This window comes from Dermacentor andersoni, chromosome 3 (genome assembly GCF_023375885.2).
Source record: "Dermacentor andersoni chromosome 3, qqDerAnde1_hic_scaffold, whole genome shotgun sequence".
Lineage (NCBI taxonomy): Eukaryota > Metazoa > Arthropoda > Arachnida > Ixodida > Ixodidae > Dermacentor > Dermacentor andersoni.
The window spans coordinates 120988211-121005752 of record NC_092816.1 but is presented as its reverse complement, the minus strand read 5'-3'; the positions used below and the strand labels follow the sequence as shown (position 1 = coordinate 121005752).

General features: G+C 45.3%; 1 protein-coding gene across 2 annotated transcripts in view; it reads right to left on the bottom strand.

Moving 5' to 3' along the window:
• The window catches only part of LOC126538863 (uncharacterized), a 44382-nt gene that overhangs the window by 21257 nt on the left and 5583 nt on the right, over positions 1–17542 (bottom strand). The window contains exon 2 of one of the 2 annotated variants that reach the window (XM_055074630.2): positions 5058–5513. The exons of the other annotated variant lie outside the window; for it this stretch is intronic. The gene's annotated coding sequence lies outside the window, so the exon portion shown is untranslated. Of the gene's footprint in view, positions 1–5057; positions 5514–17542 lie in introns of those variants that run through there. 2 annotated transcript variants of the gene reach the window in all.

Below are 17542 nucleotides of genomic sequence, written 5' to 3'. Positions count from 1 at the left end.
ACCAGCCATCCTCTGACCACTGTCGTTTTAAAGCAGTTGGCTTTTCTATAGGCCTTTTTTACGCATCGGGACGATGCTTCTTCGGAGGGGGATAATGCTGCCAGCATTGCGAGAACACAAGACGACCGCCACATCCCAACTGCGTTTCAAAGAGCCGCCACACTGCAAGCGTCAAGAAAAGCACCGCAAGGCAACGCTGGGCCGGTGCTGACAGACCGGCGGCTCGTGCACGAGAATCGGACTGGCACGCGACAGGAGGCGACAAAGAAGAGAACGACGTTAGAAGAAGCGAAGCTCAAGGGACGTTTTTGTTGACGGGCACAGGTTCGCCCAGAATAAATTAGTTTTCATAGAAACGGCCGTCGTAACTGTTGGTTACAGTATTAATTTCGTGCTGGACATTATATTGATCATTTTTAATCAGCTCCCAGCGTTCACAGTTTGCCAAGTAGCACTGTTGGATCACGTCTTTTCCCCCATGTCTGTATACTGTTTCAGTTGATCTGGAGTTGCATTACTCGGTCCATGCGCAGTCTTGTAGACTTCAATATGATCTATGGTGCGTTTTGGGTGTACCATACCGTGGTGTTAGAGTAGGAGAGGTGGCCAAATAAGCACCGCGAGCTCGCTTCCCTAACTTGCGAGCTTCTGCAAAAGTAGTCAGTGGTGATGCGGTATTACGGGCCTACAAAAGCGAGCTCCATTATTATTATTTTTTTTCTTTTTTTGTGCTGTAACAGGTTGGCAGTCATTGCTTTTTTTTCTTGCAGTACGAGGCTGTTTATGTCTTTAAGAGCACGTAGAAGTTTTCAGCTAGCCTTACACACGAAAATGAGTACACCAGGCTCTATGGAGCTTAAAGATGACAAATAGGTGCGGGCGGTCACCGACCGATGTCACCGATCGCGAGTGACACGCAAACACGTCAGTGTGCGTACTTTTTCGGAAGTGTGAAAATCGCTGCTGGGGAGTATGCAGTGTAAAGAATATTTGGTTTACACTTAACTGTGTATAGTATTGAGCTTGTAGCGACCGTCCGCCCCTTCTTTCTCCCCACTTCGCGGAAAGGCAGTTTCTCTTGCCTTGGAGGTCACTATCCCCTGCTCTTTCCTGGTATCAAGGCAGCTCCCCCGACTAAGAAACCTCCACAGCCAATCAGCAAACCTGTCGACTCTGTTCTCAAGCTGTCAAAATGCATATTACATGCCTCCGCTAAACCAAGCTCCCAACAAGCTTATGAATAAAGGTAATTTACGCAAGCGCTGTAGGTCAATCTCTTGGCTGCGGGATCATGCAGCACTTCTTAATTATTGTTGAGCTCCCTAAAGAACAGCAGGAAAATCAGCCAGAAAATAGGAACCAAGCAATTTTAATGCTGACACGGCCCTTGTTAAATACTTAGAATGCACTGCAGATAAAATAACTACTGAAGAGTGAATAAGTGCTGGAGAGCAAATAACTATAATATGCAATGAAAAATGCTACGGTAATATCAACGCTGTAATTGAGCATTGTAAAGTAAACGAGCACGAACCCTCCCATGCCCATAGTTCCCAAGCGCTAGCTTACACCACTTCTGACAGCCTCTCAAAATCTTCATATAGTTTTGTCCTCCACATTTAGATTTTCTTTGTCTTACATAGTGGCACATTCTCATACTAACAGATAATAGTGCAGCAGAGCATACCCACGATCTTTGTTTTCTTGTGATCTCTGAATAATAATTGTACATGTGGTTAAGACAGCAACAGTGAAGTTGAATTTTTATTGCCGGAGGCCCCGGACAGACAACAGCTTTGAGGACAGAGGTCTTCAATTTGGTGCCCGATATTTTGCACAAACGAATTCATATACATATAACCCCGCTGTTATTTCTTCCAAGTAGGAAGCTCTCTGCTTTCACAAAAACCACATGCGGATGGATAGCACCGTCCTCACTTGCAAACAGCAGTGTATAATGTTGCAAGTAATGTGCTTTATATTATCTGGAATCCTTGCATGAGCTTTAGAGAGTGCAAACAGCAACTTCAACAATGTTAATAATAATGAAAATAATACAACTACCATGTTAAAGTAGTTTCCAGTGAACAGTAAAGCTTGTTTCAATATATGCTAATAAAATATTCATCACCATCACCATAAATATGTAGTTGACCGCGAATGTACAAAAAGATTATTTCCTTGAATGTCGGCCCTATAGCAATGGCACAGTTTAGCTCCCAGAACCAATCTATCTAGCAGAATAAATAAATAAATAACAATAAGTAAATAAGCATGGAGTAAATGACACGCCTGCAGTCATGCGCTAATCAGTGCCAGCAGCCTGCTTCATATGACAGAAATTATCCAGCGTCAGTTAACGCCCCTCTAATGTTGTATGACAACATGAAGCTTATTCTCAAATATCCGAGATGGAAAAATACAGTTTGATTGCTCGCGACGTCAGCGACGATGTACTTTCACACACACAGGATCGGTGAAATGAGCCTGGCACTAGCCCTGCTGCCACATTCCGGAAAACACCGGCAACTTGCGAAACACTCGGAGCATGGGTGAAGCGGTGCCATTTGGGCCCCTCTCCTATTCTAGTACCGTATTTACTCGCATAATGATCGCACTCCTGAATTTTGTCATCAAAATTCGATTTTTTTTTATTTCCTGTGTAATGATCGCACCCCGAACTTGCCACAGTGATATGTCGTGTGCCAAGTCTAGCTAATAATGATTGTGCTTACCATCTGTCGAATGCTACGCGAATGACTCTTCAAGAGAAACCAAGCGGTCTGCACGCACCAAACATTCTTAATAAGCAGATGCCCTATTTCATTCCTTTCATCACTTTCCGCACTTCCATGACAAAAAAAAAAAAAAAAACTACAACCACACTTGCCTTTATTATGTGTAAGCTTTATAATGGCTGTGGTCAACAACAACAACAACAAAAAAGGCACCTTTCGATTCTTCTCGTCTGCACTCGTGGGCACGCAACTAACTGCGAGCGGCAATGATAGTAGGCGCATTTACACTGATACGTTAGAAGGGTACCCTATTTATACGCCGACGCTTGTAACACAGCTAAGATATTCACCCACTCTTAGCGGAAACGTGCCACATTAGGGTAGTAGTGAAGACAAATTCCGCAGTTTCCGCAGCATGCCCGCCATGTGTTTCTATGTCACTGGCAGCTAAGCGCGCCCATCTGTTTCTGTCTCCTCAAAGTGGACATGGCTATGTTATTGCTGCAAACTTGCCGATATTAACGATATTATTCATTACAGATACAGAAGCAACTGTTTCAATGCACGTTACGTACTCATGAGAAGAAAAAAACATCGCGTTCGGCACGTTCGGCTTGCTCCGCCGGCCTGCATTTTTGTTTTGATGTCCCGCACTACATACTGCGGCAGCCCCCCATTTGTTGACCTGTTGTCATCCCGCAACAAACGCAAAATGAAAAAAATATATATATATATATTTTTGCAGGAAATTTAACCCGCGTGATGATCACACCCCTGAATTAGCGTCAATATTTTTGGACAAGAAAGTGCAAACATTATGCAAGGAAATACGGTACTGTGTACCAGCCAAACAAATCATTTGTACAAGCTTGCAACTCTGTGTGTTATGTTACTATGCACAAACTAAAAAAATATGCTAGAAATGTTCCCTATTTCTTCATGTTTTCACATATTCAGAAAAAAAGCAATGAACAATGCAGTGAACTCCTAGGAAGAAGTTTTTAACCAGACAATGGCCGCGGCTATCAACTGCTTAGCTCTTTGCCGGACACTTTCCTCACTGTTCATAAGCCGTGCCAAAAGTCGGAAAGCCATGGCGTATCTACTGAATCCTGCATCTAGAATTTATCCCTCACCCTCCTGAAAGAAGTCCCCAGAAATCAATGAATGTGCTTAAGGTCAACTGTACGCAATGACTAATTGAAACCAAGGACATCCTGGCCCACCATTAACTAAAGGAGCACTGATGCACTGTCTTCTTTAACCCTTTCAGGGTCAATGATGTAAATAGATATATAGCGCCGCGAACAAGTCCAAAATCGTCGATGCCGTATATTTACGGCGCCATCTGTACATTTAAAAAGTGCACTAATTTCCTAATTTTTTTCTTTCCTGGCATGCGCTGCCACTATGTGGGAATACAAGGAATTTCTTTTTTCATGCCTCCCGCTTTCGGTTTTCGTTGCATGGTATGTTTTAGAGCTAGTTTGCTCCGGCGCGTCTATATACTACAGCTCGTGCATTGGCGCGCGGGCGGAGGTTTGGTTTTGTTCCGCGGGCGGTTTCGGCTTCTTGTGCTCGCAAAACTAAGGCTACCTCGTTACTAATCATTTAAAGGGCGGCCGCCTGTTTCTCGCTCGTTTAGTGCTCACAGGGGTGAGCATAGGACGGATGCCGCCGTGCATGCATTTCCTTTTCTTTCTTGTTTTTTTTTTGGAGGAGGGCGAGACTCGCTATATCTAATTGCCTCTGGTTGGCGATAAGATGAAGATTAGCGGATGTTTGTCACGTTTTGCTTTTTTGACGGGCACACAACCACACAATTTTCTTGAGTGCGGTCACCTACGCAATTCAATTACGCTATGGACAAATATATTAGTGTAAGACCAGGAACATTTGAGAGTTGCGAAAGATTCTCGTGTCCTGAATTGAAAGTGTTGAACTATGTTTATAACAATGCATCAAATTTTTTATTCTTACAAGTTTATTTCCTTTTTTTATTGTTGTTAATCATGAAAAAAGAGTACATATATACCAACGCAAAATATTTTCTTCTCACTTTACAGTCACCCTAAAAATATTATGGTAAATTTTTTCAATATAGGTCCCTCAGAATTGGAATCTGCAATAAAAAAATCGACCCTGGTTGCATATGGCGAAAAAAATCGACCCTGAAAGGGTTAACCCCTTAAGCGTGTTTCTTTTGAAAATTTCATAGCCCAAAGTGCCTATTTCTTATTGCTGATTTCGAATCATACTGTCGATGATTCGATGTTGAAACTACTCGATGTTGAAAAAATATTTGCACCACATACTAAGTCAAATCAACACGATACAGTTTATTTCTGAACATTACTTAGGAAACCAGTTGCCTGCTGCTCATAAAAAATACAAACCACATAAAGAAAACAGTTAAAAGACTGCTGTATGTACTTCAGATGGTTATCTGGCGATATCAAACAAAGTACTGCCTGCAATGGCCAAAATTGCAAACCGAGGAGGCTCCGTGCCATATATTGTCGACATCAAGCTGCAGCCATTGATGAGCACTCGCCAAGTTCGCTTCGGAGATGTTCTCATCACCACCAGAAGAACTGCTCAATTCAGCGTCATTGCTGTGTTCTCCACTTCCGGACACAAGATAAACATTGGTATCCGAATCATCTTCACTGGAAGAAGGTGACGAAAATGAAAAGCTTCTTTTTCAGATTGACAAGCCAGCTATGCAAGTGTTGCCGCCACCAGATGCCATGTCTTCCCACAAAAGCTGTGCTCCTGCCACAGGAGAAACCAAAATCATCAAGTAAGTGCTCCCATCTGGAGAGCGACAATGCTATCTAAGCCATAGACGGGCACTTCTTGTCCTGAACACTTCAAGAGGTGAAACTATTCTGGTAGGAGGAGTTCTGCTCGTCCAAAACAGTTAAGGGTTTATTAAGAATTTGACCCATGCCCATGTTAAGAATTCGAACCATGCAATGAATACTTGATCACATTATACATTAATACAAACAATTAAAAATGCACATAATGTACAGGCATGATTTCGGGCTTGAAACATTCATGCATCACAGAAACTGCAGGTTATGTAACGGTCACCAGTTACCACAAACTATGGACACCCAATTAAGACAGCTAAATGCAGTGGTCACAGGCCACGCCATGACTCTGTCATCTCAATAGGTCAATAAGGATTAAAAGGTGAGAAAGGTTCCCTGTGTTCCGTGAGATGCATTGGAGGACCAGGCATACGCAATATTGACGTGTACTTCTTCATCTTTATCGGGCGACCACATCTCACCGCCTAAAAGATGTTATCGCACAGCGCAGGACGCGCCTGCATGTATAGGAAGTTTCTGGAATGTCACTGATGGTTCCATCCACTGTCTGTGACCGAAGCTTGTCTGATCTGATTGCATACGCGACGCGAATAATGTAGAACTTTGTGGAAGACACCACAGTCCCAGCGATTACTCTGGAACATTTGACGACTGATGTATAAAAGCTGTCATGCTTGACCCACTGATCAAATTTTCAATGATCGCCGATTGTGCTCGCCGCTGCCGCCGTTCTTCGAGTACAGCGCGTTTTTCGAGGACACAAGTTCGTCCAATAAAACGTCATTCCCAGTATTGCTGCTTTCCTCACCGTCACTACTACGTGACATTTTGTGGAGGTGCTTTGTGTTCATGTACCGGACGCCCCCACAAAGCCGTGACCCAAGTCCGAACGCGGAAGACAACACCAATGTCGACAAGAACCAGCGCCGTAGCAGCTGGCTGCAAGGACTGCCCCCGGAGCACAGACTTTTGCCTGAGACAAGCAAAAAGGTTCTCATTAAGTCAACCCCAATGGCAGCCCCAGCATCCCCCATCGTGCTGTAGCAGCCCAGGGAGCCTCCGACGTTCCGCGGTTCAAGGTTCGAGGATCCGGAAACCTGCCGTATGAAAGGGTCGCTACATTTAGCAGCTGGAAGAGCGACGACAAACTGCGACATGTCTTTTTCACATTGGAAGAAGCCGCCAGGAAGTGGTTCGAGAACCGAGAAACCACCTCAAGGACCTGGGACCTGTTCCGAAACGGCTTCCTGCAGACATTCACAAACATTGTACGTTGAGAGTGAGCCCAAGTGCTATTAGAAACCCGGGTGCAGCTGCCTAATGAGACCACTGCGATCTTCACGGAGGAAATGAGCCGTCTATTCCGCCATGCCGACCCGGAAATGTCTGAAGAGAAGAAAGTCCACCTACTCATGCGTGGTGTGTAAGAGGAGCTTTTTGCCGGAATGGTACAAAGCTCACCAAAGACCATCGACGAGTTTCTTCGCGAGGCCATCAGCATCGAAAAGACACTCGAGATGCAGAGCCGGCAATTCAACCGCCGCACGAACTCTACAAATTACGCCGGAGTTCAATCACTGGCTACCGACGATCTACGCGAGACTATCGGAGAGGTCGTACGGGAGGAGCTGCAGAAGTTCTACCCAAGGTCGCAGCCTCAACTGGATTCAATCGCTGAAATCGTCAAGAGGAGGTTCAGCGATCGCTTGGAGTTCCTGAGGTGCAACTACAATCACCGTAACCCCAGCCGAAAGCAATGACCTACGCCGCTGTCGCCTGCCGTCAAGGTCCCCCTCCGCGACCACGCCAAAGCCGTGTAACGCCGCAATCCCGTCGTCCACCGCCGCCGCTGCCAGCACGCCCACCCATCGCCCAGCGCAGCTACGTGAGGAAGCCGGACATTTGGCGAGCCCCCGACCACTGTCCGCTCTGCTATCACTGTGGAGAAGCCGGCCATGTGTACCACCAATGCCCATACCACGACTTGGGACCGAGAGGGTTCGCCGTCAACGCGCCACGTCCACAGCTTGAGCGCCCGCGTGACATCGCCGACTACCTCGCCACTACTCAGTGGAGTCCTCCACGAACCTCCCATTCGCCATCACCAGGCTGCTACCTGTCGCCGCAGCGCCGACCATACACTGGCCCAGCCAGGGGCCGCTCTGCGAGCCCATATCCGGAAAACTAAATGCAGCAACCGATAGAGGTGCGGTTGCTGTCCGTCAAACTGATGAAGATCCTCCGCCACTGCCGAGACTATCTAGACGACATAACAACGAAATGCCGCCGTCTCGACGAAGTCTGGAAGCAAAGAATACACTGACGAAAGACGACCTGACGACGCCGCATACCAGTCACAGGTCAACGCGATGCAGCCATGATCCGACGCCAAGACCTAACTGTAACGCAAGACAAAAATCCACCAACCTCGACATGCTTCTCGACGGCCACGCAGTCACCGCCTTAGTGGACACAGGGGCCGATTACTCCGTAATGAGCGGGCACATTGCCGCCCAGTTGAAGAAAGTTAAGACTGCATGGGAAGGTCCTAAAGTTCAGACCGCTAGAGGGCACCTCATTATGCCGACTGGAATCTGCACGGCAAGAATTACTGTTCATGACCGGACCTACCTTGCCACCTTCGTTATCCTCCAACAGTGTTCACGAGCCGTCACTCTCGGCATGGACTTCCTGAACCAACATGGTGCAATCATCGACCAGTCGAAATCGATAACGCTGTCAGAAGATCAAACGACACTGCCGGAGAGCTCTCGTAGTCACCACACCTTGAGTGTGCTCGAAGATCAAGTGAACATTCTGCCGCACACCAGCATTATTATTTCCATCGGCACCGAAACACCCGCTGACGTAGAAGTTGTCATCGAGGGTGACCAACTTCTACTGCTCGACCGTGAAATTTGCATCGCAAGAGGGATCACTCGACCGCACAAAGGGAAAGCGCCAGTGATGCTAACCAACTTCACCCAGGAGTTCAAGCACATCAACAAGGGCACAACAATCGCGTACAACAAGGAAATTGTGGAAACCAGCAATGCGTTTGTCCTCTTGGGTTCTGCCGCACCTACATCGACGACCATAGTTCCCAAACCAGACTTCGACATCAATCCAAGTCTCCCCAGGAGCAAGCAGCATCAGCTCAGAACTCTTCTCCGATGATACAAAGAGTGCTTTCAACGTCATCGAGGATTCGATGAACACCAGTCGCAAAGCATCGCATAATAATCGAAGAGTGCGCTCGACCACTCCGCCAGATCCCTTACCGAGTTTCGACACGAGAATGTGAATCTATAAGGCACCAAGCCGATGAAATAATGCGCGACGACCTCATCCAGCCGTCGAAAAGCCCGTGGGCATCTCCTGTAGTCTTTGTGAAGAAAAACGACGAAACCTTACGTTTCTGCGTCGATTATCATCGCCTGAACAAGATCTCGAAGGACATATACCCCCTCCTACAGATAGGCGACGCATTGGGTCGGCTCTGCAATGCTAAATACTTTTCGTCGATGGACCTCAAGTCTGGCTAATGGCAAATAGAAGTCAACGACAGAGATAGCGAAAAGACCGCCTTCATCACGCCAGACGGCCTGTACGAGTTCAAGGTTATGCCATTTGGACTGTGCTCGGTGCCTGCAACGTTCCAGCACGTGATGGACATTGTTTTAGCAGGACTGAAGTGGCAGACCTGTCTCGTTTACTTGGACGACGACGTCATCTTCGCCGGAAATTTCGACGATCACCTTAGGCGGCTTGCGACAGTACTAAACGCTATCAAGTCATCACTCTGAAGCCGGAATAGTGCCACTTCACTTACAATGAGCTTGTGTTCCTAGGCCACGTAATCAGCAAACCTGGTATCTGCCCCGACCCGCAAAACACAGCTGTCATCGCTAAGTTCCTGCAGCCCATCAACAAGAAGGAAGTGCGTAGATTCCTTCGCATGTGTGCCTATACGGACACTTTGTCAAGGACTTCTCACGTATCGCTGAGCCACTGACACATCTAACCAAATGTGATGTCGAGTTCAAGTGAGAAACGCCGCAGGCCAATGCATTTCCAGAATTCAAGACGCATGCAGTCGCCGCCGGTACTTGCACACTTCGACGAGGACGCCGATACCGAAATCCACTGACGCCAGTAGCCTAGGACTTGGTGCCATCCTAGTCCAGAGGAAAAATGGAATTGGAACAGGTGATAGCATACGCTAGCCGGTCGCAGTCGAAAGCAGAAGGCAATTATTCTACGACTGAGAAGGAATGCCTCGCCATCATTAGGGCTACAGCAAAATTCCGCTCTTACCTATATGGCAGGCCATTCAAAGTCGTCAGCGACCATCACGCATTGTGTTAGCTCGCCAATTTAAAGGACCCTTCGGGCGGCTGGCACGGTGAGCCTCAGACTGCAAGAATACGACATCCCTGTTGTCTACAAGTCCGGACGAAAACACTGTGATGCCGATTGCCTATAACATGCCCCCATTGACTCACCGCTGCAAGACGACGAGGATGACGCCTTCCTTGGAATAGTAAGCGCGGAAGACTTCGTCGAACAACAACGAGCAGGCCTGGAGCTAAGAAGCGTCGTCGAGTATTTGGAAGGGAACAGGGACGTTGTCCCTAGGGCATTTAAGTGCGAATCGTCTTCGTTCATGCTACAAAACAACCTGCTCGTGAAGAAGCACTTCTCATCAGTCCGCGCCACCTACCTTCTTGTTGTTCCCCTCAGCGCTGCGTCCAGTACTCCAACCGCTGGGTACCTCTGACTCTACCGGACGCTGTCGAGGATACAGCAAAGGTATTACTGACTGCGCCTAACCGCCGACGTCGCCCGTTACGTCAAGACATGCCGAGACTGTCAGTGACGCAACGCACCACCGACAAGGCCAGCAGGATTACTACCGCCGATCAAGCCTCCTTGCCGACCTTTTCAGCACATCGGGATGGACTTGTTTGGACCGTTTCCGATGGCAACATCCGGAATTAAGTGGATCGTCGTGGCTACAGACTACCTCACCCGCTTCGCTGAAAATAAAGCTCTGCCGAAAGGTAGCGCAGCCGAAGTCGCAAAATTGTTTGTCGAGAGCATCCTGCTGCGACATGGTGCCCCAGAAGTCCTTATCACCGACAGGGGAACGGCCTTTACAGCAGAGCTAACCCAAGCCATTCTGCAATACAGCCCGACAGGCCACAGGAAGACCACTGCCAACTGCCCGCAGACGAATGGTCTCACGGAGCGCCTGAACAAGACCCTCGCCGACATCCTAGCAATGTACTTCGACGTCGAGCACATGACATGGGATGCCATCCTGCCGTACGTAACATTCGCTTACAACACAGCGGTGCAAGAAACAACACAGATCACCCCGTTCAAGCTGGTTTACGGCAGGAACCCGACGATGACTTTCGATGCCATGCTGCCGCACGTCACCGACGAAGAGAATCTTGACGTCGCCCCCTATCTCCAGCGTGCCGAAGGAGCCTGACAGCTCGCCCGCCTACGAATCAAGAACCAGCAGCGTACCAACAGCCAACACTACAACCTCCGACGACGCTACATCGAGTACCAGTCCAGCGACCGGGTTTGGAACCCTATACGGAAACGAGGACATAGTGAGAAACTATTGCATCGCTATTTTGGACCGTACAAGATCATCCGACGTATTGTTGCACTGGACTATGAGGTCGTGCTGGACGGCATTTCGTTATCACAGCGGCGCCGCTCATGACCTGAAATAGTCACGTGCGACTCAAGCCGTACTACCAGCGCTAATTAACTTTGGGACTTCGCGTAACTGACCTTTGGACTTTGCTTATTTTCGTTGTTTTGTTACTTTTAATCAGCGTCCTATTGTACTTCGCTCTCTTATATTTGTAGAATCGGGATGATGCTTTTTTTTAAGAGGGGGTAATGACAAGTGTACTTCTTTATCGGGCGACCACAATTCACCACCTAACAAATGCTATCGCACAGCACAGGACGCGCCTGCATGTGTAGGAAGTTTCTGGAATGTTATCATTGGTTCCATCCGCTGTCTGTGACTGAACCTTGTCTAATCTGATTGCATGTATGCGCAACGCGAATGATGTAGAACTTTGTGGAAGACACCAGAGTCCCAGCGATTACTATGGAACATTCAACAACTGATGTATAAAAGCTGACGCGCTTGACCAGCTGATCAGATTTTCGACGATCGCAATTGTGTTTGTTGCTGTCGCCATTCTTTGAGTATAGCGTGTTTTTTGAGGGCACAAGTTCGCTTAATAAAACGCTAGTTTTGTCATTCCCAGTATTGCTGCTTTCCTCAACGTCACTACTACACGACAATATTGAATGTGGAGAGGCACAAAGTGAAGGAGAAAAGAATGATGTGGCACTGCATGCTAACGTTTCAGCCATATGGTCTTGTGGCTTACAAACCCTACGCTAAGCTGCATGACATGCATGTCAGTGGTTTGTGATAACCACAGTTGCATGTGACAAATTACATGTAAATAATTGTTTGCTATCTGCAATTTATCTATTATTTACTTGGTAATGCTCACTGTAATTCAATGACACCTTTCAGTGACCAATTACATGTAGCCAATTACTTTATTGACAAAAGCTGCAACAGGCGACACAACTTTGAGAACCTGAATTTGGCAGGAAAACTACAGTCATATGCCTGTGTTCGTGCCATGCAGCAGCCTCGCGGATGTGCATATGTTCAGACAGGATAACATGGGAGCTCAGTATTTGTTTCCTGATCTTACCAGCGCTCAACCAGATGTTGGCCGACAAAGTGAACTGGTGCTAGTATGTCTCGATAGCAATGGCCACTTATGACATTAATGCCAGAAAATCACGTACGGACAATTTTTTCACCATTTTACTAAACCAATTGGGAGCACCTTCTTCAAGTCCAAGCAACATTGAAGCACTGCACTTCATACAGGACCCAGACACTGAGCAACAACTACCTTGTGCACAAGATGTGTGTACGTTACACCCCCACCCCCTGCATGTATATCGAGCAAGTTTTCAGGGCTCCCTGAGACGGCTTGGACAAATTTTGTAGACGCTTACGGTACAGCTAAAGTAAAGCATTGGCCCCCCCTATTTAAGTGAAGCATTTTAAATTAAGAGAGCTACAGACGATTACAAGTTACCCTCCTCAATTCGTTCGTCAGTTCCTGTCTGCCAGGCACTGCCGTTCAAGCCCACTACAGCTTTGGCAGGCCCGATTCTTGCATTGTATTATACTCAAGTCATCAATAAGGTATTAAGTGATCGGTGCTAAGTTTCACTGGCTCTGCGTCACAATGCGACATTGTGTCGCCTACTTCCAGTTGTCCTGGAGCCAGTGGGCAAGGCCTCTCCAACTTCGCTAGCCACCTGGCGGTTGATCCCCGCCCCCCACGAGAGCTATCCAAGCAGCATGCGTTGCGAGCATTCTGCTGCAGCGCTGATGCTACGTCTGGTATTCCGGTAACCGCAGGCAAGCTGGGTGCTTTGGCAGATGGGCAGAGGCGTAAACTACAGCACCTCCATACTACTACTGCTGTGATGAAGGGGCTTTAGCGTAAACGTGAGCGGCCTGCACGCTGTAGCCACCTGGTGGCACAGAGCTTAACAAGCCAAACACAGAGCTATTATTGGTATAACCAAGCGTAAAACATCTTGAAAATTTAAAGACGTGTTCACGATTGCACTCCTGCCGAAAATCTACACCAGCAGCAAAGCAGAATACACTCAGTTACTGCTATATCAGCTGCTCCGTGTACGTCTGAGCCACCAGGTGGCTGCACCATGCAGGCGTTTGCATGGTGCATGCTTCTTTTTTATAGAAACAAATTAACGAACATTTCAACTTATTTATGCAACTTATTTCTGAACCCACACACCATTACGCAACTTCTGTCAATATTCTTGATCTTATCCTAACCAATAACTCTTACCTTTGTTCCAATATTGAGCAGTTGGAAGGCCTTTCTGATCATTCTACAATCACTGAAAATGTGAACATCATACCTTATAAAAAATCCACTCGCAATAAACAAACCAAGTGCTACAACCGTGCTAACTTTGGCGAATTGAACGCTGAGTTGACAGTTTTTGCTGAGACCTTCGTTCGCGATTTCTCAACACGTTCAGTGGAGATCAAGTAGAACTTGTTCAGAGACAAACTCACTGCTCTCATCGATAGATTCATACCGATCATCACTATACCGTGCACGAACACTGCACCTTGGTTTAATAGGCATCTCCGTCACGTTAACAAAAAAAAGTGCCTTTACAGACAGGCCAATAAAGACAGGCAATCAGATTCCTGGAAACGCTACAAAGCGTGCGAGAGGGAATATCAGTCAGCGTTGTTATTTGCTCGTCACCATTTCTTTACCCATGACTTGCCATCAATGTTAACAAACAACACGCGTAAATTCTCGCCGACAATAAACCCTTTGGATAATCCTGTCGTTAGTTTAACCAATGCTGAAGGAGGCAGTGTTCTTGTTGCTCAATGTGCCCAAATTCTCAATAATGTATTCACAGCAGTTTTCACCTTAGAAGAGGGCTTTGTAGCTTCTATTACTATGAATTATTCTAATACCTTAATGTCCGAAATAATTATTAATGAGAATGGTATCTTTACTAAGGAAACTGAAGCCCTCATCAGCATCTGATTGCCTTGCTTTTAATAACAAAATACTCAGGAATTCATCTGAAGGTATTCATCTATCTTGTCTGCTATTTTTACGCAGTCCCTTTCATCTGGTTCAGTTCCACGTGACTGGCGGTTGGCCAAGGTTGCACCAATATTCAAATCTGGCAATCATTCATCACCACTTAATGACCCATTTCACTAACTAGCCCGGTTTGTAAACTCCTTGAACATGCGATTCATTCACAAGTAATAACTATTTAGAAGAACACATATTTAAATACCATCATGGCTTCTGTAAAGGCTACTCATGTGAAATGGAACTTGCTGGATTCATTCACGATCTGCATTCATCTGTGGATGCTGGTATTCAAGTCGGCTCCATATTTCTAAATTATTCCAAAGGTTTTGATAGGGTACCTCACAATCGGTTATTAAGCAAATTAACACTGCTTAATATTCATCCTCTTGTTATTGCATGGGTTAAAGATTTTCTCTCTTCCAGGTATCAGTACACCACTGTTAATATAATTCATCCGTCAGCCAAGTACATTCCGGCGTCCCACAAGGGAGCGTGCTTGGCCCTTTACATTTTCTGATATTTATTAACGATTTACCTAACTCCATTTCTTCCCAAATCAGACTTTTCACCAACTATTGTGTAATTTACCGCAAAATTTATTATAACTACGATTTCTTAGCCCTACAATCTGACCTCAATCCAGTAAGAGCACGGTGCTCTGCCTGGCTCATGCAACTGAAGCTTTCGAAAACAAAATTTGTCTATAATAACCGGCAGTTTCAAACCGAAACCGCATATACCTTAAATAATGCTACAGTCGAATTGGTAACTACATATAAGTACCTGGGTCTTCACATTCATACAGACCTAACATGGAACCACCATGTTAAACTTATTCTTGCACCCACTAATCGGTCATTAGGTCTCCTAAAACATAACTTCAAGCATGCTCCTTCTCACCTCGGATTGCGGGCCTTCTGTACACTAGTTAGACCTAAAAGTGAATGTGCTTCGGCTATTTGGGACCCTCATCAAGCATATTTAATAAATAACATTGAACCATTGTAGAACCGGGCAGTTTGTTTTATTTACTCTGATTACTCACGTCTTACCAGAATCACACCATTAAAGAAATGCGCAGGCCTGCAAGACCCATGTCACCATCAAAATGCTACATGTTTATCCCTTTTTCATAAGCTGTATGATCACTCAACCCTTCATAATGACTTTTTTCATTTGCCTTCTTCCATCTTTGACCAATGCAACCATCCGTACCAAGTTCAGCGCTTGTCACGTTGCACATTTAACTACGCACTTTCTTTCATACCACGCACCATAACTGACTGGAATGCACTGCCTCAATGTGTTGCTACTGCCACTGATCCCGACAAGTTTTGCAATCTGTTGTCTGCCTTAAATACTGCTTGACATGATGCATATATTACTATCTCATGTTTGAACTGTTTCTTTATACTTTGTATTTCCGATAATGTAGAACTTGTTGTTTCATTTCATTTTATGCTGTTTGGAAGATGTATAACTGGTATAATATTTTACTACTGCCCTGTTCATGTTATTGCTTATTTTGTTTTTCTTTGTGCTTGTCGGAATTACCAGTATTTGGTACTTGTATTCTAATGTAACATTACATGTGCTTAACTTTTTTTTTTCAATGATCTTGTGGTACATTTTATTTTTTATCAATTGCCTGTACCTGCCCCCCTATGTAATACCCTCAGCCATGAGGGCCTTTTGGGGTATTTTGTATTTTTTTTTAAATTACAAACATTTGTTCCCCATAAAAAAAAAAAATCGGATAGCTTGCCCAACTGACGTCACTTGGGCCAACGCATCAATTGGGATGGGGTGGCTGAAAATTCAAGGGAGCGGCACCGCTGCAATCGGTAGCCGTACACATTTTTAAAACCATATAATAAATTACACACTTTACTTCGAGCACTTAAATTTGTCATTTAACGATCAGAAGGAACTACCCTAACGACTCGGTATGTTTGTACAATATTATCAAAATAATTTCAAGGTCCCTTTATGTCTCGCTGCTGCTGTCATCACAAAACAAAACAAAACAAAACAAAAATCCTGGCAGAACCAATTTTCGATTTATGTCTTTGTAAATCATAGCTAGGAAGACGACTGGTGAAATTTTTTAAAAGCAATTGTTAGAAAAGATAAGCAACGTGTGAAGGGCTGCAGAGGATGCACTGAAATTGCCAGGCAAGCTCGGACATTCTGTTTAGTATAGCTGCACAAATTAATAAATGTCCAGAGGACTGTAACATAGAAGTAATTGATTAGTTTTGAGTAACTCCAAGTACTTTCGTGGGGAAGTAATGGGTAACTGTAATCAATTTTTTTTTAAGATGTACAATTTATCAAGGATCACATTGCAGAAAAAAATTTTCCTATATAGTTTCGTATCGCAACAAATGTAGCCCTAACCCAGCACCTGTGAAACCAAAACTGAAAGCAGCTGTCTTGTGTGAAACCTAAAAGTGCCCAAATTTTGCAGTTTCTTTTTTGTTATCTCGCATTGATATCACGTGTAAACAAGTAAAAATGCTCGAAGGGCATTTTCAGCACGTTTGTATCTTCAACAAAAATAAATTCTCGTAAAGGGGACATGGCGCATTTGAAACACGTTCACATTCTAGAGGTTTTTTGCAGACGTCAAAGGAGTAGCGGATTGTCTTGCTTAGCAGTGTTTACATGATGTCGTCTTCTCTTTCATACAGGTAGCCACAGTATAGGGAAGTTCAGAGCAGAGAGGTGAGAAAACAAATGTTCTCCGGTAATTAACGCACACATGTCACAGTGCACTGCAGACCCGGCGTCACAGTACTGAGGCTGCAAAACAAGCTAGAAGAAGAGTATGAGGTGCCACACGAGCAAAAGCAGGCAAGAACAAGACTTAGGATGAGATAATGTTACAAAAACGGGAATTTTAACTCTCCTGAATGTATTTTCTACACAATGCAGTCCTTTGAAAGCTTTTCAGTCGATTTTCTCAAAAGCTACATTTTTTTTTTACAATTATCCCATATGCAAACAAGCATACCTCATTTATTAACAAAGATTTTTTAGTGAATTTCTCACATTGTAGGGTGTGCAATGAACCATAATACATAATATTGTGCAAATAAGTATTGATATGGCTCCATTTTACAGCAAGGCATGTAAATTGGAAAAAGCATACTTTTTAGGTTATTTAATCCCTGTGCTCCGCGGATTCACTGGATCTGATTAGCTTGGTTGTGATGAGGCA